We start from the raw sequence: 23,925 nt of genomic DNA, 5'->3' as shown, positions 1-23,925 counted from the left end.
CAAACACACACGAAGGGCAAGGAAATATGATACGACCGTCAAATCCTTGCTTTCACTGCATTCGTACTTGCATGACCCACAAACTGTCGTTGGAGGTGTGTGGGTCGGTGCACGCACGGGTCGAGCGTGATTTACTGTCGAAAGGATAAATTGGCCGAGTCGAAATTTCGATCGGTCTTTAGTTAATTTCACGCTGCTTCGAGCGACGGAACGAAATTGACAAAAAGAACGTTGCCGATTTACGACCACCATAATCGTGACTACGTTTAAGCTTGGATTAAATAGAAATTTTCATATGTATTCGAAGTTAATTAAAATAAAAGCTGAAAATTTAATAATTTACATAGGAACTATGAGGCAACCGCGAAGAATAATATAATTATCTTAACAAAGGATACGTATTATATTCAGCTACCAAGAATACCGTGTGCATCACGAATGAAACACGTGTTCTTAGAACGAAATTAGGAGCATACCTGGAAATGATAGAGAACATGTCCTATCAACGAGACGGTAGAAACCAGGATCGCCAAGGAAGGCGAGATTTAATTACGACGACCGTGATGGACCACCATATCTGTCCACGGCGAATTATAAATTACAGAAGGAATATTACGTCTCGCCGAGGAAGGAGAACAGAAGGGAAGCGTGCAATTCTCATCTACCTTCCCGGTTGCCTTTATGCTCAGTCAACTAATCGTGCATCTTCTAATTCAGAAAGCACATTTCAAACACGCTTTGTCATTCCTAGATAGAAGATTCACAGTTAGAGCGATAATTGTGTATTAAAAAATCCTAGTACGGTGATGAAATCTTGGAATTTTGTTGAAATTTTAATCACAAACCTGCGTTATGCTCCGAGACGAGACAGTAAATACGTAGAAATTCACGTGCTCGAAATCAGGCTCGCAGTACACAAACCTCGACCGATACGTTTGAAGAACTGAAAACAACTGAGCTCCGACCCTGCGTCAAGCGAGCGAATTTGTAAACATATCATGATTCGTCTCGTTCGACGGATTATAGATTAGAGATATAGAAATAATTGCGATTTTCAGAAGTGCGAATTTCTAACGTCAAATGTTATCTAACGGTGGGAGTGAATAAACATGGGTGGAAACGATGGGTGCACGCGGAACTTTCGATTTCCGGTCGACTCCATTTGGGAAGGCACGTATCTTCACGGATTTACGTCATTTTCACGAATAAATAAATATTAATCTCGTAATCGTACGATTCGCTAGATTGTAAAATAAACACGAGCGCTGAGTGCAAAAAAGAAATGAACGAGCTCATTCATCAATTTAAAATCAATATAAACTTTATTTTAATATTTAGATAATTTTTAAAATTACGAATTTCTCCTTTAAATTTATGAATCATTTTAATAGAAACCAGCTAAAGGTGCGTTCTACTCGCGGTCTCGTACATCAACCTGCCGGTGTTTCCAATTATAATGCGCGATGCTGGATACGAGTTGATCAAATAAACGAATGATAGAAAATATTTCGTGAACACTCGTTTTTATTTGTTGCACCTTGTTCCCCCTTGATTTTTCTGTGTACTGAATATTTGTAAAACGTGATAACTTTTTCTCTTTCCTTCGATTCTTTACAGACACCAAGTAGACAGTCGTCTAGAAGGCAAGTTGAAAGCAGAGATCTTCCAAAAATCTGAGAAAAGGCAAGGTCGTTAATCTTTGTAAGATTCGAGTTGTGATTCGAGACAACGACGTCGCGCACGATCGAGAGCTCGATCGTCCGTGAACGACAGAAAGCTTTTCTGGTTTCCTAGATCGTCTGGATGTTCAATGTACATTCCATTGAAATCCTTGAGATCGTAACTTTCTTCATAAAAGTCATGTATCGTGTCATGGAATCATTTCGAAAAAATCTGTAATATGTCCTGAAACGTGTTTCGAAATTAAACCATTTCTTACCGTTTCATTACGGGATGCACAAGACTAAACGCAAAGTAAACGCGGAACGCGTTAAGAAAAAGAGCAAACAGCGCTGTTCGATTCGAATGCAAACACTAACAATCCTAAAGCAATCTTCTTCAATTAACAGGAGCCAAACAAGAGCCTCTGAAACCGCGTAGCCGGGTCATTTGTGAGTCAGAACTCCGAAAGAAACGTAGATAAAGCATAGAATTATTCGAAGGTTCGGAAACGATAAGCGTCTATTTCAATCTAAAAATTCCAAGTATCGTGAAAACAAAATTTCTATCAATCACGAGGTGCTTGAGGTCGAAGGGATTAAAGAACCTTAAAAGTTGACCTAATTTCTCAAATCTCCGAGAGTATTGTACATAGACGAGAATAGATTTTCTCGCAATAGAGAGACTGCTAAGTTACCTGGCCACTTCTAAAAACAAAATGCGATTTCCTCTAGCTATAAACATCTCTGTCACCGATTTATTGTTGGCGATGGAGATCGGCCCCCATAAGTCATTACACGTCGACTGCTCGATTATGATCTCCATTGTAGCGACTCGGTACGCGAGCATTGTTCGATTCCACCTGTAGCAACCGTGGGCCCTTTTTGTTAGCTGCATTAGAAAGCAACATGCCGATTATACCGATATTCCCATTATTCAAAGAAACCGAGGAATACTGGTGGATCTGGGCACGTTTTGCTGCTTTTGGAAACGAGAAATCGGGGGAAACGCGAATATTAAAGGAAGAGAAAATGGATTTTGATACTGAACAACCTATAGAATTCATGTGAGTGCAGAAAAATTCGAAGTATTTCTGCAGACCAGTGCTAATATTTTAAAATCCAAATTTTTTTTGGGTTGTATCCCGGATTCGAAAAGTCAGCCAATTTGAAAGACCCGCCTTCTATATAAAGTGCCAGTGATGAACGCTCAATTATAACGGCCCGCACGAATATGCAGTTTAAATTGCAGGTTCGCGTCACCTGAGCCGAGAAACAGACGAATTCAGCCCACAGAATGTTGGTTTCCAGAGATTCGATGAAACACCGAGGTCAAAATAATGCGAGCTCTCGGCTACCCGTTATATTCGTTTTGACCCCGGTTGGAGAACGTAGCAATCCGTGACAGAAGTCGACCGAATGTTAACCGAGCCGATGAAACTTAAAGAAACTCCTGGTCGATCGATAAACGAAGACGATACTCGCCCGAGGGCAGATATTCCCGGCTACCGGTTTTGCTTCCAGCGGATTAACTCTTCCGAATCGGCCCGGCCGTCGTTAACAGGTAGTACTTCTCTCGAACTCGAGATCCTTTAATTATTTTGGCAACGCGTTTGTCTTTTTTTCTTTTTACCTTCATGCTTGTTTATCATAATGACAGTGACAGATTTGGGTACGGACATTGTTTCAAATGGAAAGAATTCAAGCAGAGAGGGTTTTTTCTACAGTGGAAAATACAAAAAATAGGTGCGTGGAATCAGAAATTCTTTCACGCAGTGATTCTGCACCTTTAAGGAATAAAAAATGTAATAGTCACTTATCTAAAAATGGAAAAATTATAAAAAGTGCAGTAGGTAATTTCACTACATATTTTCATAATTTTTCAATTTGGCTGAATTTATAAATGGATAGCAATTTTTTTTATTTTTATTAATACTGGTGATTCTCTTGATCGCAGAAAAATAATGTAATTGAATAATCAGAGATAGACAATTCTTGTGTCTAACAAACAATGGATACCACAACAAAAGGATGGTACGTTGGTTTGCAAACGCGTTCAATGGTCTGCACCTCTGCTTCGCTAGGTACATACTCAGCTTTTTTGCCCAGACAGTGCCAACAAGACGGCGCCAGGGAATTTCTCATGTCGGGGAGCGTGTTTGCCGGCAATTAACAGGGATTCCAACGAAATGAACCACGTCCAGTGTGCCGACTGTAAATTTGTTTTCGGCCAACCTCATCGACGTGTATCGTGCGAAATCTTAACTAAAAATCAATCCAAGTTTATTTCTTACGAGCACACCCTGTACAACTATTCCAAATAAACAATCATCTCCGTCAACCTATGAATAATATTTTTCTCTCGAGCCCACTCTAAAAGGTCCCATCCTTCCAAACCATTAGAAGCATAATCTCTTAATTATGCATCTCTAGTCCATTGTCGCGACATGTCGTCTCGTTTCACCGTTCTTCTTCCATTCGTTCGTGTCCCGATAAATCCGCAGATATAACACCACAAACCACCCATAGAGTTACGCGTGTACCATTCACGCGATAGGTGGTCGGTCAACGATCGATAGAACGAGCACGTGTATAATGGACAAATAGCTCGGATGATGTTGGCTATCTAAGCTTATTCCAAAGCGTATTGGCATTCGGTATCGCGAGTCGGCTTTTCAGAGACGAAATTTTTCTCTTCCTGTTATTCCTATACGTTTCGCCCGATAACTGGTCGAATAGAGTTGGCAGAGCAAACAGGGAACGTTAGGCGCCGCGATTAACATTTTACCTCGGAACAATGAACCGCGGGTGGAGGAGGAGATTTTGGGTGAAATCGAAAAGAGAGGATAAAATTCGATATATAGAGCACCAGTATCCTAAATTTCATCCCAAACTTTATTTAATATATCCTGCTAATAATCACAGCCTACGTGTCTAAAATTATAGACACAGAACCGTTCATCAGAGGCCACTTATTAGAGAGAGAAAAAAAATCAATCTACGAATTTCGCTAATTTCCTCGAGCAGTGTATAAAAGAGATTCCAAGGCTGAAGGACGAAAAAAAGGGAAAGGAAAACAGGCTCGTTTACCGGGATCTCTCTCGGGCAGGTGTGTACGTTACCTGGAAACCTAGACACGACTCGACGAGGCTTCCTTCTCACGTAGGATACAAACTTCTACCAACTGTTTAGTGCCAAGATGGTTTATTTGCGGTGCACGAGTGCCTGTACAGGTGCGTATACAGGTGAATTACTCTAAACGTTTGCTCTGCGACGCTATTTGTCAAACGTTCCTGAGAAACTTCTGCTCGACATTTTTTTTCTAGTTTCTTCTACGAGAACAGCGCTAATGGACGGGTATTCGCGCTTACCGAGGATGAAATCTCGATTATTGGAGGCAGTCATTAACGAAGCCGACTAGTTTCCTCTGTATCGTAATCGTGATAGATGAAAGATTTTCAGAAAGTTTCGTTTAATTTAATTAATCGCTCTCCGGCTTTCGTTGGGAACGTTACGCAACGATCGCTTACCTAATTCCACCTTTTTCCATCGCGACTTTCGTACATTCGCTGAATCCGTCTTCGGCGGAAAGAAGAAAGAGTTGCAATTACCCGGCTATTAGGCCACGATTCATCCGATGAGTGATCGTTGCTTCAAGTAAAAATCCATATGAGAAATGGATACATCTTTGAACGGTCGATGGCCAATAAATAAGAGCCGATGGAATGTTCGATGAGTAATAGATTGCTCAAGTTTAAAGTGCTCTAAATGCGGACTTTCACTGCAGTCCAACTAAATAAATAGATAGAGCTTATCTGGGATATTAGTGTTAGAGCTTAAAGGGTTAGAGTAGCGATTTATAGGACTAATTGAAATAAAGGGATATATTTATCTGTGCTACTGGTACCAGCGTTAAAAGGGTTAAAGGATAACTGAAATATTAAACGTTAAGTATTGTTCTTAGATCTGCAACCACCTCTTTCAATCTACGTTACCATCCCCTAAGGTGATCCGTCCGTTCCACGAACATGACTGACGATGAACTCAAATTGAATTTGTGGACTTGAAAAGAAGAGGAAAAAACCAGGCACAGTTCGATTACCAACGAGGATTAGCTCGCCACAGAATTGACATTTCCGGCCGCGCCTATTTCCATCGGTCTCTGCAACTTCTACATACTGCACGCAGATCGCTAATCTCGTGAAAGTAATTCCGTTTACCTGTCAGTATTAACCAGTCTTTTCTTTTCTTCATTGAATTAAGAATTTGAGAAAAATGATATTCAAATCGATACTTGAAATGCATATTCGACTGATTGGGTAGCTTGATTTGTCATGAATCAACGATTGACTGCAATGTAGAGAAAATTTCAAAATATTATTATTGTATCTTGATATCTTAACTGGTAGATCTACTTCTACTTCTACAGCTTATATAACTAGGCTGTTTGTGATTTATTATTCCCTTGATTAAATCTCATCTTGGTACCCAGTGTTGATTGATAAAACAATTATTAAAAAATGATACTAGTTCAATACTGAATTATTAAGAATTATTCTTTCTTTTTTTTGATGATATTAATTACAATTAATTAATATCCCAACAATTTTCATCAACAATTGTTCTCGTCCAGCGGGTTCTATCAAACTAAAAACACGTCGAAACGAGGAATCGGAATATAACCACGAACACGGCATTTCACTTAGCGAAACAAATATGTAAATAGTGGTTGAAGCGTCGGGTTCACTGTCCCCTTTCCACCTTCGAGAGGCTTCCTCGGGATCCTGGTGAAAACCAAGGTCACCAAGAGGATGCTCCAATCCGCGATGCTCGACCACGAAGAGCAACGCAAATCCGAAGTGCGCAAATATTGAATCTTTCAGATGTCACCGATGCCACTTTACCAAAGAGCAGAACAGTCGAGGCGACTCAGGGGTCCTGGGAAAATTTTGGAAACTTATGACCAATGTGTCATTGATGAAAGTAACTCAATTTCGAAGGAGAAAATTTGGAAAAACTCGGAAAGTTTTCCAATTACCAACGAAAGTTTGAAGAGTTTCGCTCGAATGAATGAAGATAACGTTGTTGCAAGGGTATTGGAACGAGACCATGAAGAATAATATTCTTAAACCTTGGTCCGTGAAATGGCGGGTCACAGTGATATCACAGCAGAAAATCGATTTCCCTCGGGTCGAAGCGTTTCGAACGGAACTCGAACGCGAGAGTCGCAGCGTTAACCGATGCGCTCCGTTTATCACAGGTGACAACGAAACGTCTTTATACGTGCACGCTAATTTATCGCACCGACGCTAATTCAACGCTCGCGTGCCGACCGACTCGTGAAAGTCTGATTACGAAGCGTGGCCGTGTTCGTTCGATCATCGGGAACATCAACGGCTTCAAACGCGAGCGCGTTCAACGACCACGCATCGTTCTGACCCGCGAAAAAATCATTTCATCTTCTGAAAAAGTACAATGTCAGAACCTTGCTGAATTTTAATATTTAATTACGAATACCATCTTCCTTTCGAACTTTGGAATCGTTTAGTCAAATATTTTCAACTGATAATAATACACTCATAAAATTGTCGTAAATTATGGATAAACGTAAATATTTTATCAGCATGCCTGATGACAGAACGTGATTTTGCATCAGTTTGAATAATAAAATTATTATAGATGTATTTTATGTCGACATTACATAATTCATGAATGTATAATCATGGAATAAAACAAACCCATTCAACTTCCATCAAAACACCTTCTTTAATATTATATAATTCCAAGATATATAGATAATCATTAGTCGATTCAAAGTCATTGAATTTCTATCAACAAAAACTTCTTCAACATTGCATAATCCAAGGCACACAATCGTTGAGAAAACAAAAACCCACTCTGATTCCATTAGAAAGCTTTCTGAATGTTATATAATTTCAAGATATTCAAACAATCAAACCCATTCAATTTGCATGAAAGAGAGCTTCTTCAACATTGCGTAATTCTAACAAAGACAAACGATCCAGAATTCAATAATTTCTTAATAAAATTTTCTATACGATTAAAGGTATCCGAAAAATATTTAGGGATCTTTTTAAAGATTACATAAGAGCAATTTTTCCACAGCTTTCACCGGTAAATAATAATATTCCCGGTTTCGAAGTAAGTCATCATCATCATCCGAAGCGTACCTGTCGCGGCTCGCTGACATTTCAGACTCTGAGACAAATTGCCGATCCCGTGATTCTATCGCAAGCGTGAGAAACCAGCGTGGATCTATCTGTTGCGTCTCTAGTAAGGAAAAAGCATCGACGAGTTTCTCCCCAAGAGTAGGGAACTGCATTTGGCTAGGCTGCATTCGAACAACCGTAGCCCCGACAATTGCCATTCAACCAGATATACCGTTACCCGTTTCCACAATTGAATACCAGCCACCATAGGAGATCGCGCGCGTTACGCAATCCGCGAACTAGATTTATAAGTTGCTTGCACGTTTTTGGTAGAGACCTCTACCACGTCGTCGCCCCTTCGTAGAAACAGGTTTAGCTTAGACGATCTTTTCCTATCCACGTTGCGTTGGTACGCGATTCGATTTACGGCTCGATTGGTCCATTCAGAAGAACGCACCTTTCCATGTACCGGGTGTACCATTTTCATGTGATTTAGACTCAATTTGAATGAATAAAATTAACCCTTTTCTTATTGGTATTAGAAATGGTATCGGGTATCGGTATCAGGTTTGAATTTTTCCTTCTAATTTTTAACTTTCGGACGACGGACCATGGAGAGAGCCCCAATTTTTATTCAATTTCGTTTCTAAACCTTCTAAAATTATTCATTTAACTTTAGTTTAATATTCTTGTATATATTTTGTCCCAGGCTTCGCTGTTCAAAGGTTAATTAATTTCACCACTTATTCTAATAACAAAAAGCAGCCTTCACTCTTTATATCAGACACGACGAGCTAACTTGTCTTTTAACATTTAACTAGTACAGCAGTTTTCAAGCGATTTCCTCGGAACGTGATACAGCAATAAATAGCAACTTTGAAAGGTTGAATACCTCAAGGTTTCTATTAAATTTCTCCTCGCGATCACCTGTACGTCTATATCACAAATCTATTGTGTACCACATATTGCAGAGATTGGAATACATTCAGCTCGAATGTATTCTTTGAAAATTGGATTGATACGAATCATATTCGTACACGAACCGTCCTACTTCGTACGACGCGAAGAAAGAAAAAAAAAGAAATCACAAATCGGTCTCCAATCAATCTAACGTGGCCAGAACAGATCGGTCGATTATTTTTACTCGTATATCGATGACCTTTCGATCCTTCCTGTCCCGTTAAGCGGCTGTAAATTAATTTCGTGTAGACCAGACACTCGACACAATCCGCCCACGAGAAACCAAATCCTTTTGTTCGTTCATACGATTGATCGGTACTTCGTTAATCCGAGCTGCGATCAGTTGGCATCGCGTCGAATATCTATTAACGTTCTATCGAACCTCTTATCCAGTGATTATTGTCGGTCCTTTTACAGATCCTCTCTAGCTGGAAGCATTTTCTACCACTGCTCGATCTTTCGATCAATCTAAGACCGTTCTATTATTTATTCAGCTCGATTGTTTTCAACCTGAGCGAAGAGGAAAGCGAGAATTTGAATTTCTATCGAATGGCTCGATGCTTTCTTATTTTTTATCACGAAAGATTGTTCTACGAGAAAGCTTGAAGCTTCTACTTAGAATTTTATTGATTTATTAATTTTCCTTTCGATCACTGAATTAATCAAAAGCTCGAACCGAAGCGTGGGAGATGGTATTTGTTTAAAAGTCCAAACGAAACGTAACAATGTCCGCGATTGTAATTACAATGCACGAGGAACCATCGAGCCAGCTGCATCATTACCGGGGAACAAGGTATCAATCACTGCTAACCGATGTCTGCTGCAATTATTATTTTAACGATGATGCATCGCTGCGCCAGGGATTTACGACTTTATCCTTTATGAAAATAAAATGTTCATTCGTGGTGTCAGGACGAACAGGAAGCCTGCTAGGGTCTCCCGTTGAACTTTAATATTCAATTATGAAAAGTTACAATGTATTGTTTTATAAATAACAATTTCAAGGATGCGTTTCAAAATACGAATACTCCTGACCGCGAAATTCCAAATTTTTCCAACAAATTTGCACAAAGACGTTGCGTAAGGCATTAAATGCAACCGTGTCAAGGTGTATTTAATTTTACCGATCAAACAAACGCACGTGGGCCACGACAATTGAATCGTGACACCAAATTGTTTCGAAAAAATTCAATGGTCCCTCGGTGCTAATATTTGTCCTGATCTTTCATTTGCTTAAGGAAATTTTAATTTCACCAAGGATCTTTTTTCAATACAAAAGGATCGAAGATAAAATTGTAAAGTATAAAAGTTGAAGATGTTTGTCAGCCCTTATGAAAGGGTTAGAATCCAGTCTCAGGTATAAGTCCGTAGACAAGGCAGGTACAATGAATTCATCCACGACCCACACCACGGCACAAAGTTGCCGCAATAAACTTTACGACACTTAGTAACAGTATCTGCAGCGAAGAGGAGGCTCGCGAAGGCAAAACGCACGCGAGTAGGTATATACGCTTCAACCCGGCCAGACCGAGCCGAGTCGCGTATCTTTATCACCCGGTTTTACTGCACAACCTTCGAGCCGTCATAACAGCGTCTCGTCGTCGTTGTTCCTTATTAAAATCGACGCCGAAGAAAAGAAATCGCGCGCCCACGTCCGACGCGGATCGAACGCATGCCTAAAGGGTGTTACACACCGAGCGTTGGGTGCCTTTGACGCGTTTATCGCCTCTGTAACATCGATTTCGTAATAACCGTTTAATTTATCCAGGGGTAAAAAATTAAAAAATTTGTAGACATGAAATTTGCAAAATTTTTTATACCAAAATTAGGTAATAATTAGATAACCCTTTTCTAAATTAAATTCAATAAAAGAAATTTTCTTTCAACGAAAGATGAATCAAAGAAACATTTGAAAGGCATTTGACTAATTCTATCATTAAAATAAACTTATCCCCGTTTAATTTCCATCATTTCAGACATTTGATCGTGAAATAATTGAACCACTGTCGAGTAGTAATTGTGCTCCGACGGTGTTTTATAATCCTTTACATTTAAACCTCTATTCACAGTGACATTTGAAAGACACCATTATAAGTTAAATAGGCGATAGTTAAGATGATAGATAGACGGCAATACGCTATTACAATGATCTTTCAAATATTGTTGTTCCAATAACGGGAATAGATATATGAGTGGTTATAAATATGAGAAAATGAATATCATTAGTGGCTGACTTTTGAGCCTCTTTTAGGGATTTACAAGTAACATTACATCAGATAAGTTCTCAGGGTAAAATGCAGTAAAATGCAAGTTCGTATGCACGGGTTATTTTAATTGGCCGATCGCGGTGCAAAGGACCCCTCTGTGATCGCCGACGTCGGCTAATTAAAAAGACGTTAAAGACACCTCGTCGCTTCTCCAGGTGCATGCCGATAACAAGAAAAAATCGACGTTCGAACGCGAGCTGCATCGTCTTCGAAGAAAATACGCGTGGAGATTGAGAAGATACGCTTTGACCGCATCTACGATGCTCGTAAACTTCTAAATTTTTTAAATATTCAAAAGAAATGTAAAATTTCAAAAGTTATTATAAGTTAAATAAAACCTTACTACTCGTTCCTGTTTCAACTTTCGATACCGACATTTCTATTCCTATCAATAGAATTTAACGTTATTGGAACTTCGAACCGATCGAACAGGTCGGGACGAACATTCTCAACTATCTTAATGTGTTTTCGGTAGGTGGATCGGATTCCAGCTTATTGCATCAATTTACTTGAGTATGCCAACTCTTCAAAAGGTATCTTCTACTATTTCTCGAGTAAACCTTGATTTTGTGAAACGTGTTTTATCTCGACTAGTGCTTTCAGAAAAGATGCCTTAAGTAATTCCAGCTAGACACTGATACTGTAATCAACGAGTATTCACCAGTATATCTTTTAATTATACGGAACTAATGCAAAGACAAATCATTTCTATGTCGGTCAAACGTTTTAAGAAGGAACTTCCGTGAAAGCTGCAACCCGTTAATCGGAATCTTTTTCTAGAAAAAATCAAAATTACTGGAATATGAAATAATCGCAAATTTTCGAAGGAAAATTACTCAAAATGCTTTAATATTTTTGAAGATCAGAAGACCACAACAGGAAATGAATGTTGGTGAAACGTTTTAAGAATCAGCTTCCTGAAATCCTCGTGGAAGAGGAGTCTTGCTCCAGCATCAAGAAGAATCTCTGCTACGAGACGGTTAAAGGAGTAAGATCGTTTTCAGCGAGGAGTAAGCGCCGGTGGTTGGTTATCGGACATCGGGCTGGGTGCACCGGCCTCATCACGCCTTGGCCCTCTCTCCGTCGCGTCGCATCGTCGCGGTGCAGCGCCGGTGCAGCGCCGGTGCATCGCGATTCACCGTGGCCGGTTGCACCACGGCTCCGAGAATCGATGCTCGTTTCAAGTTATGCAACTATGTAGATCTCGATAGAGCAAGAGGCTCTTTTAGCGGATCACACGAATGCTGTGTGCGCGCGATAACGCGGCCACAGAATATCTACCGGGAGTCGTCCGGTCGCGGCTGGGAGCCACGATAACGAGCGGATAATTTCGCGCGGCCAACTGTGCAACTGATAAAACTGACTCCTCGAAATAGTAATTATAATACGACAAAGAAAAATCGAAACGATATTTTAAACAATGATATTCCCTAAAAGTTACCATTGAAAAACGTATCAAGAATCAAACAGAAATTCGTCCATTTTTCTGTCGGATTCGGGAGAAGTGCCAGGAATAACCAGCGAACGACGTCGCAACGAAAGGAAACACGCGTGTATAATGGACAGGAAACGACGACCTATGACGCGAGGCTTCTGATTGGATGAGCTACGGCGACAGTAACCCCGATGCCACAACTCGTAAGAGGATATCGTATAGCGCGGGTAGATGAGGCCGGGATAACGCCATCGAGACCAACTTCGATCTTTATCTCGATCAGATTTAAATGCATGCAAATTACCGTGCTCTCTTCGAGGTATCACCAGGATTAGAGAGAAGCGGCGAGAGCTGGTAATACAAGCGAAGAAAACGGACATAACAAATCGCCGCGCCGTTTCGGAATCTGATTATTTCGTCCCATAACGCGACACGCGGCTTTTTCTAATTTTAATACGGTTCGAAACACGTCGACGAAAACAGGGACGAAAATAAACGATCCCGAAGAGGAGAAGAAGAGCCTGGAATTTTTCTTTCGCACCGAGCTAAACGCGTTCACAGATTAATTTTATAATCTTGTCCAGCTTTCGAGCGTCTCGTTGACGAAGAAAATTACCGGAAAAATGTCACGCTTAACGCTGATAAGCTTCCAGGGAACGCGTAGTAGAACGATATTCCCTGTTCTTTTATTTTCTCGGTCTGCATGGAAAGATCGTTCGGATAGAATTCTATCTTTTATCGTATTCCGCGATTAATGGCGCGAAATATTTGAGAATATCGACCAGTCAGCTTAATTAGCGGGACGCATAAAATTCGAAGATTATCCAACGGTTGACGGTGAATATTACTTTCGGATGTTCGAAGTGCATACACGTGCATAAAGCGGCTTCATAAAGAGCCGTGCACGATTCGACGATGGTGGACCCGAGCCACCCAAGTGGCACACTTCCCCAATTCCACATTGTTTAACAACGGTGTTCTCGAATCGAAATGCGAGATACGAGCTAAGCTCGATAGTAGGTCTCTACACCGTGACCAAATACGGCCGTTCGCTGTTTCCGCTCGAAGGAACTATGCAATCGGTGCTTCTTTTTACCGGTCGCTATGTTTGTCCACGTTGGATCGCGTTGATTTGTTTGCTCTGCACGGCAAATATCGCGTACCCTCCATCGATTCTTTCCTCTCTCTCGTAATGAGTCGACAGCGGGAAAGTTATGCACCTTATACAACGAGGATCCTGTTTAGAAATAGTGACTTTTGAAAAAATATGCCGATATTCCGTGAAATAACTTCCACGACCCTCGAAAAATAAAAACTATTCGCTGAAATTTATCTACTATCCAGTCCACCCAACTCGTAAATAAATAATCTTCCTGATTCCATAAATGGTATTTTTCTGCTCTTCTTCTATCTGTTCGCGAAACAAGCTTCGATAGGGAACGAAGAAGTAATCCGATGGAATTTATTAACTGACCTCCGGAATGGATAAGTAGAGAGGGGTCATCGAATTTTCATTCGATGAAGCGATAAGGGTGTCGCGATAAAGTTGTCCGCGTCCCACGAGGAGGATTCCTCCGCAGTCTTTGAAATTTCGACGCGCATTCTGACGATTTCTTCTTGTAAGATTTCTTCTTCTCGCGTAGGATACCGCATTACGTGGGATTACGTGCTGCTCTCCTACCCTAACGTCTCTTACGAGCGACATCAGCCTCCACCTTCCTCTCTCTTTCCTTACGCACCGACACAACAACGATTCAGCTCGCCTTGTGCCGTGCCTAAGGCATGTCTTCAATGGCGAACACGCTGTTAAATATAGCCAGGGCATTCATAAATCAGGCGAATACCGGCGATGTTAAAGGGGCGGTCGCGTTGCGTGGGCAGGCGAATGCGAATGCGAGGAACGTTAAGGCAGGCATAATAACCACGCCGGCATAGAGACCACGACTAAATTCTTCCGGCCTGATGCCGACCCCCTTCTTTCCTACGTACGACAACGGGTATATACATTTTCATTTTTTATTTCAGAGCATCTTTTAACCTCCTTTCGATCGTTCATGAACCTGCGACCGGTTCTGATACCGATCGATCGACGACGATCAAAGGGGCTCGTTTTTAAGCGCAACGTTTGACACTGAATTTCATTTTTTCATTGTAAAATTGAATATTAATGAATGGTTACTCGAGCAGAAAATTTGTAATTAATTAATACATTTTCATCGGCTAATGGTGGTTGAATTGTAATTATTGATATTATTCCCGAAATCACAGTCGATTTCCTTCAACAATGAAAGGGTTAATGATCACTGACGTTCCGTCGATTAGCAAGGATGTTGATCGATAATTCCCTGACAGAAATTTGGCATTGAATTCCTTTCGCAGGGTATTCATAAATGCGTCGTGAATCCTGTTAGCTCTTTTTTACTATTTGTGTGCCTATTCTGAACCTTGAAACGTCAATATTGCACTGTCATTTCCGAACTTTGTTCGATCATCCTTTTTCGGGACATGGTTGATTTGGAATTTGAATTTCTGCGTTAATTCGCAAACATTAAAGTCCTTTGATTCGTCAGAAATTTTAATAGATCGTTACGTTAAGTAATTTTCACAGGTAACGAAGTTACCTCATCTTTGCGAAAGAATTTAGCAAAAGCTGATTGCTCAGTTATTGCCCCATCAGAGCTTTCGAAAGGCAGGGCTCGTCAAACGATGCTTCTCTTCGAATTAGCTCGTCAACGCTGCGCAACCTGAACAGTTTTAACGTGCAAATTTCTTTCAACCTGTCCACGTCCGTGACTACGCATCTTCCTTTCAACCGGCGATGCAATACAACAGATCATTCATCCGGTTTCTCGTTCGAATTCCTCTTATGCAAGAAGAAACAACATCAAAGAGTCCTCCTTTACTTTGCGTTGTTATTTAGTCCCAGAATGTTGGCAAAATTTAAAAATTATTATTTTAATTTTAAGCAGAGTACCCTTCTATAATTGCCTAACCCTAAAATGGGTCCATTCAGATACAATTTCTGTCCTAATCCTTTGGAAATTGATGGCTATGAAAACAAGGCAGAAATTAAAATAAGGATATTCCTAGATAGATCCTTAGTCCCAGAATGTTGGCAAAATTTAAAAATTATTATTTTAATTTTATGCAGAGTGCCCTTCTATAATTGCCTAATCTTGAATGGCCCTAAAATGGGTCCATTCAGATACAATTTCTGTCCTAATCCTTTGGAAATTGATAGCTATGAGACCAAGGCAGAAATTAAAATAAGGATATTCCTAGATAGATCCTTAGTCCTAGCATGTTGGCAAAATTAAAAAATTATTATTTTAATTTTAAGCAGAGTGCCCTTCTATAATTGCCTAATCTTGAAATGGGTCCATTCAGATACAATTTCTGTTCTAATGCTTTGGAAATTGATGCCTAACATCTGACTATTAGACTAAGGCAGAAATTAAAATAAGGATGTTCCTGAAGAAATCCTTTGAAAAATCGAACTCGCTTTCGCCTACGGCCGGCCGATTCAGCAGGCGAAGACAAAAGCAACCGGTTTCGATTTCAAGCAAGTCAAGTCAACGCAACGCGAAGGTGAGAAAAGCAAGGAAGGAGACCGAACAGATGACTCAAGAATCGTCGTATATGGTAGCATCCGGAAATGGGTCAACAGTCTTCCCATTCATCGACAAGAGTCGAGAACGGTGATTCGTGAATCCGGCATTCACCGACGTCCAGACCCTATTTTCACGCCTGTGCCAGGAACAAACGAATGACTCTCCTTCCTTTATGAAGAAACTAACCATTCGCGAAGAGACAGTGGCGATCCGTCTGGGCAAACTCATTAATCTTTGCTTCCCTGTCTTTCGTTACTAACACCGCACGCCCGTGCTACGAGTGGGCGTGATGTTTGCATCCTTCACGGTGACACATCGATAACCGTGTTACGTAACACAAAGATGATCCTTTCCATTGACGAAATTCGCGAGATCATCGATCATTTCACGGTTTTGTTTGAAGAACCTTTGCTTATGCAGCTTCGCACGCTATTATCTATTCGTGCAATTATCTCACTGATTATTCCAAAGAAAAATCGTTTAAATTTCGACAGGAGTTAGATTATTTTTCAAGCAAGAACCATGAGAAGACCGAGCCTGATTCTCCAAAGGTAGAATTTATACCCCTACAAAGTTAACGACTGGCAAAGTCTGATAACGCGATTGTTAACGACCCTCTATCCTTAGAATCCTTTCTCTGTCCGTGTTTTCGGGACTGCGACTAACGTGGCACCCTTCGTTCTCGATTATCGCGATAAAGAAACACGAGCCAAGTTGATCTCGAGATCCCTCGTTTTCTTCTCGAAAACGTGTCCTTGTTACCCCGATGTCCACCAAGCGGGATATTCGCGCGTGTAAGTATCCCAAATTCCAGCGAAATTGCCGCACGGCAGACTCGGTGAAACTTGAACTAAAAATTCCCATCCGGTTTTTTAAGAAAACTGCGAAACCTTGCTCGATACATTTCCCATTATAAATATAAATTTTAGATTATCACACGAAACTAATTCGACGAATATTTTCTACCTTTCTTAGTTTCGAAAACGAACCCATACGAAGTATTCCGAATTACGCGGTTTAAAAGGCTAATAAATCCAAGCCCGTTCAGTAGCGGCAAGAAATACCTGGCACATTTCCCCGAAATTCCCTCTGTTCATCTTATCCAAATGGTAGGCACGGTTCATCTCGCGACGCGTACATCGGGGCTGCAAGAAGATGCCTCGTTCGGGCTGCATTTTTTCTTCCTTTTCCCTCGCTTTATCGGTGTCTTCTGCTCGAGCCGCGATGTGATCTACCGTGCTAATACCCGGCCCCGGTCCCGTGAACACGCGATAAAAGCGATTGCTCGAAAGTAGCCACTCGTAAACGACGGGACGAGACGGGACCCCCTAAGGCCAACCCCCTTTCAGAAAATAACGAGGCGCCCCTGAACGATTTATTTTCGGGGACTCGCCACGAGATCGAACGAGGAACGAGATACACACGGTAGTCGGGGCCCGCGGGTGGCAATTTTTTCGCCCGATTCCACGCTCCTCTACCCCCGATACTCTCTGGACAGTACTCGCGGAGAAGGTAGCGATGATGGGAATTTATTTTAATCTTCCCTCTCGGGATAGCAGGGAAAATTAATGGCTGGGTTGGATATTAATCCTTATCCGGGATTAAACGAATAATTGAAATTTGGTGATTAATAACAGACGGAAGTTTCATTCTTCGCTTTATTCAATTTTTGGAAAGATTAGAATGGTGAAAAAGAGAATTGGATCGGAGGAGACCTTAATTTTCGAAGTGTAACCCATCATGTAGGAGGTGGATTTACGAACGGTCGTTCACCGTTGTACAACACGCGCCCGTACGTATAACGAGTAACGCGTGCAGGTAGCGAGGACGCCGATTATTTATAGTCGCTTGCACTTACAAATGCATCGTGCCGGTGCACATCACGAGACGGTCCCCTTCTCGATAACATCGGCTTACTTTCCAGGCAAAATACAGACACAAAGTGCGACTCGACATCGGAATGGAGGAAAACAAGGCTACATAAATAATTGAAAAACAGGGATAATTTTTGACCCGCATTTAAATTCGTCAGATTTTCGCGTGTTCTCTTTGAAAAGAATTACCACATAAATGTGACAAAGGTGTGTTGTTCGAAATCGTTATCCCTTGAATTTTGATAAATAATTCTGTGTAGGCACCGCGATGGTTGTAAATTTAGAAGAGCTAATATCTCAGAGATTCTTAGACACTTGGCTCGTGTTGTCTGTATTCTATTCATATTAATCACAATTATACAACTCTTGGCGAAGATTTACTGGTTTACTAACAACATTTACTAACAATTATTATACGCGAAATGTAAGTATGTTTTGCATTAATAATATCTTTCGGAATTCTGATTTATTTGTATTCTTGAGCGAAGTCCATGGTTTTTAGTATGAAAAAGTTCAATACTAAAAATATGTAAAATATACATTTCATTTTTCTTTTCCAGATTTAAGGATTGCTGACGATCTTTCACATAAATTCTACAAATTCTCCTTACAAGTGCACAATTTTCTCAAAATAAGAATAAAATTTATAAAAGGACAATGAGTATTTCGAACAATCCTCCTACGTATTTACCCATTCTCTTCATGATAATAATTCTCCGGATCGAAGTTTAGTTTCCTCAATAAATTTACAGCAAACAGTTGGTCAGGATTTATGAAACAGCCGATACACGTCTTTGGTACGTGAGAAAAATTAGTCAACTCGAGACAAACCGTCCTATTAATAGGATTTACGAACTCGACAGCACAGAGGCAGTCATCGGTCTGGCATTTCCACGTATTTTTGAACGATTTCTTGGATCGTGGTCGCGTTAAAAATTCTCAAGAACATGAAATAGGAACGAATACCGTCGAGATAAACGTAAGAAACTACGTGAAAATCCCGATTTCCATTTTGTCCTACGGCGACAGCTTCTAAGAATGTTATCTGTTTTCTTATCAGAGACGGAGGTGTTTCATAAACCGCGGTTACCTTATTAGGAAATTTTTCAGTAATACCGTGAAGACTGTTTAGTCAGAAATTATTTAAATACTCAATGGAAAATAAAATTTCTTAATTTGTTGAAACTGTGTCCACGTTTCGTGTAAAGGGTTAAGAATGAAATCCAAGGAAAATGGGGAAAATATAGGGACAGATCAGTCTATGTTCCCAATTTTTTTTCCATCAGATTCTGCATTGGATACACGAAAAGGAATGTCGCATCTTTTCTCTATCGACGGTGTCTAACGGTACAACCGAGGCCATGCATTTGCGTACGTTAAGACCTCCGCGAACTAACGGAGTTAATTAAAATCGTTAAGGATGTTTTGCCAGGCCCGTCCCTTCGGTTGTACAAGGACTAGCCGAGCTGAGCTACAGTAAATACCTTTAGGCAAGAATCTCCAGGCTTTTTCTACCTCTCCAGTAGTAACAATTTTTATTTAAAACCGTGTTTGCTTTTTCACCGTGCACTCGAAGATTCTTTCTCTTTTTCCTAATCGATAGAATCGTGGGATCGTAAATTTAAAAGAACCTTATTCCATTAATGTGATGGATGATTCATTGGAGCAGGGAAATAAAAAATAAAGGAAAAAATTACAAACGATGATCTGGTATCATTGATTTTCTAGAAAATATCCTTTCGAATAGACCAGCAACACTATCGGTTTCTCGACGATGCTCTGTTGGACCAACATCCATAAATCTACCCGGCAAAGCAACCAAACATCGAACCTGACGTACCCAACGTAAATATCTATACACTTTATTATTAACCTAGACCCGGCCAAAGGCTATTGGCTCTCTAGATTTAATTTTCAAAAATATAATTAAAGAAAGAAATTCAGATTCGTTCAAAACACCTATCATGAAATATTTCTATTTTCCCAATTAACTCGAAGATTTCCTTTTCTTTAATTTTCATAAATATATTTCAAGAAGAAGTCCAGATTCGTTCAAAACACCTATCATTAAATATTTTCCCAAGGAACTCGAAGATTACAAAATGAATATTAGATTCTCTATAAAACTTTCATCAGAGATTTCAGAAAGCACAATTTCTTCAAACTATAAAAATGTCCCGGCACAATAAAAGTGAGAGCAATATAATATCCAACATGTTTAAACCCTCTAATAGAAGATGACGTTAAAGCTATCAAAAAATCCTTTCACCCTGTGTTTCTTTCAACACGGTCAATAAATACCAATCCAACTTTCAAAACGTAAAAGATCGTCCCAGAATCCGCGTTGTTGCGCGTCTCGATCGTTGATCGCTAGATTTATTTAAAGAGGATCGATCATGAAAATGATCCTGAATATAGCGGCTCGATATTATAATCGTTGCCAAGTCGCCAAATTTATCTGCTCTGTTTGTTTGATCGGTCCACGGGACGTCATACCGTCACGATAATACGCGGAATGGCTATTTTCGACGGGGGATCACCTGGAAATAGAAACCTTCTAATCTTCAAGAGGCGAGAAATAATATTTTAACGACAAGTTGGAACGTTTTCAGTGTAAATAAGCGAGAATCGGGAGATTCGACTGAAACCGACGGTGATTACCTTTACGAGAGGGATTTTGATCAAACGACTGTCGGCGATAATCATCTATAAATCTATGCTAATTATAAGAAATTTCTCCAGTAATTCAAAGATAATTTAATCTATGAAAAATAAATTCAACCTAATTTCTAAAATTTCCTCGTATTCATGCGAATATTATGCAAATTAATAAGAAATTTGGAGTAGGTGCAATTGTTGAATTTATAAAAAACAGTTATTTTCTCTCTCTCTCTCTCTTTCGATACTGATTTTTGAGGTGGAAGGAAATCAATGATAAAGTCAGGAAGATCGATCCGGATTGCTGGGCGTGTCACGTCAGTGGGTCGGCGAGCAGAACATATCGCGATAATGTGTTTCTAGGTCACTCACCGTCTGCACACGTTCACGTTGCACGCATGCATTCCTTTCTCTAAAACCGATCGCGAATCCTCGGCTTTTTTTACACCGCGTGTTTCACGCGATCCCCGACCACCACGGATGTTAAGTGAAATTTACCAGGCTTCTTATCCGACCGTTAGAAACGGAATAAAATCGTTTTAATTGGCTTAGCGGAAGAGCCGATAACAGCGTCCGATATCGATATTAATCGTACCGAATCCTTTGATCTCTGGCTCTTGGTGGGTGTGTTTCACTAGCCTTTCAAATTGTTAATTACAAAACGAAAGCGATAATGAAATCAGAATGGAACGATTGAAATTTTGTAGAAAATGAAACTGAAATGAAGTCTTACCATAAAGGTCCATTTTCACTGGGGCAGTGAACGTATCAGTTAAGATGGAAAAGCTATTCTACCGGAAGGTCATCGAGCAGCACGATGATTCGTACGATTGGTATTTTTTCCCGGTTCCCCTGTTCGATCGATAAACCGATCGGCGTTAATTGCCTTTCCACATTAGAGCAGGAGAATCAAGGGGCACGTGCAAAGTAGGCAACCGGTCCGTGACCGGTTCGTAACAGTCGGAAAGAACGTTCTAAGCGAATTAGATCCACCGATGCGATGGTTCGGGCGTCGGTAACGAGCGCGATCGTCGGGACCGATCGGTGGTTGAACGAACGTGAAAAAATATTAATTAACTTCCCCGTACGGTGAAAGTAATTAAGCGGAAGGTAAAGGTAGACCATCTACCTGACTCCTACGATTTTACGGAGAGACTGATTCTCAATGTTAAATTCTAAAAACAATTCAAGGCTGTTATTAATAAATAACATGAAATAATCATTTGAGAATTTCAATTTGAATTTTCAGGTAAAAGAAACGCGGGTCGAATGCTTTGATTAAGAAACTATAAAAAATCTTATCGAGGAAGTTTAATGTACGTTCTAGATTATTTACAGCATCTATTACGATGGGTTTAACACGGTTCACGGACGTTCAAGGGAACATAAAGAAAAACTAGCCGGCAGTTGGTGAAATGAACCGTAAACGGTCGGTTTCGTGCGGCGAAACGAGTCCGAAGGAATAAAAAGCCGACTTCCATTTTCAGTTACGTGGCAGACGTGTTTGTTTCGTTTGAAATGGAAGGACGAAGCATAAAACACCCTTTGTGAGTGCATAGATAAGAAAGTTGATGGAATAATCCCACGTAACCGGCACAATAACGTGCAGTCGATGATGAAACTTTCGCGAAACAGAAACAAGAAATTCGCGTCAATGTCGGGGACAATAGTTTGTTTCTTCTTTTATATTGAATAACGTATTCGTTTCTTTTTTTTTGTAATTATGTTTCTATGTCAACCGTGTCTCTGATATTTCACAAGATATTTCTTTACAAATATTATTCTATTTTCAATTACAATTGCCTGTAGACGGTGTACCATTAGCATTCGCTTCGTTTATTATTCAACAGGAAATTAACTACCCTCAAACTTTCATTCCATAAGGTATCTCGACAAGCATCTAACTTAAATTACAAGCAACTATTAAAAAAAAAAAAAAAAAAGAAAAAAAAATGAAGAAAAGACGATTGTTCTTTGGATCGATATAAAGTGAAAACGCGGCGCTGTTAAAAGGAAAGAAAAACGAAAAATCGAACGCGGTTTCCTGGTACAACAGATCAAGTGGACACGCTCCGGGCCCCGTGTATCCGACGTACGTATTTATTTAACTAATAATAAATGGCCGGTGTAGCTCGCAGCCGTACAACTTGCCGCGTATATAAGGACAATACATCTCTATTTTATTCGGTCCGGCATAATGGATAGCGGACTTCACGTGTATACACAACGCGGTAACAATATAATCGTGATCCCACGAGAGCGCTCCTCTGAAGGCAGCTTTTGCAAAGAACGACCGCTCACGCGAGACAATATGCGGAAATCGCATTATCCGAGGCCGCGGGGTAGAAACCGCCACCCGAGACACACAATAAGATCAACGTTGGCGAAATGCCGGACCGATATCACTTTGACCAACTTTAACATTTTTTTTTCTCAACTACCAAGAAGAAGCGTGCAATTTCACCGTGAAATTTTCAAACGTGTACGCCCCAATTTCAACCCCTTTGATTTAATGATTTTTATGATTAATAGAAATTTTCTTATAGCCTCCAGGATATTTACAATGTTGTCCCGTTCGCGCAGCAGATAATCCTCGAGTCTAAGAAAGCGTAAAGGAAAGCAGGGTGATAAAGAATTTTTTAAATTTCACCTAATAACGAGAAATCGGTCGACGAGTTTCCCCGAGGACCGATAAGTTCGTCTAATAACAGGGAAGGTTGTCGTTGTTCGACGATCAATGAGAAAAACCAGCCCCGAACGCTTAAGACAATGAGTACGTTGCCAAAGTGTAGGTGAAAGCGTACCAATCATCCGCAACAAAGAACGTTAACGTACTCCGTCAGCCATGAACAAACAATACACCTTCCAATTACCCTGTTTCTTTTTCACGATTGATAAACGTAGAGTTTACTCTCCTTCTACGTTTTTTCGCTTATCGAATTCGGTGTAATCCACGAGTTTATAGATTACGATCGAATTTGAACGCACCAGTTGGGGTTCTGGTGAAAGCGTCCAAGCAAAGACGATAAATCTGTTCGCGAAGAAGCATGTTAACCCTTTCCTAATGGAAACTAGGACGCAAATATAAATTTTTCTGATAGCGACAGTGTAATAATTTTTCCAATGACCAGAATTATTGATTTCTTGAAATAATGATTAATTAATATTAAATAGGATAATTGGAAAACATTTTGTTCGTGTAAATATTCTAATATTTCATCCCGCTAGTCGGGTGTCTTAGGTAATTTCCACGCTATAAATAAACAATGGTCGCCAATTACCGGGCGCGATA

General features: G+C 40.2%; 1 protein-coding gene across 4 annotated transcripts in view; it reads right to left on the bottom strand.

Annotated features, from left to right (window-relative positions):
* Nucleotides 1–23,925, bottom strand: part of LOC117603741 (ras-related and estrogen-regulated growth inhibitor) — a 157,035-nt gene that overhangs the window by 85,016 nt on the left and 48,094 nt on the right. The window lies entirely within an intron of this gene.

This window comes from Osmia lignaria, chromosome 11, assembly GCF_051020975.1.
Source record: "Osmia lignaria lignaria isolate PbOS001 chromosome 11, iyOsmLign1, whole genome shotgun sequence".
In the NCBI taxonomy this organism is placed as follows: domain Eukaryota; kingdom Metazoa; phylum Arthropoda; class Insecta; order Hymenoptera; family Megachilidae; genus Osmia; species Osmia lignaria.
Note: the sequence above shows the minus strand (reverse complement) of the source record. Positions and strands in the feature narration are given on the sequence as shown.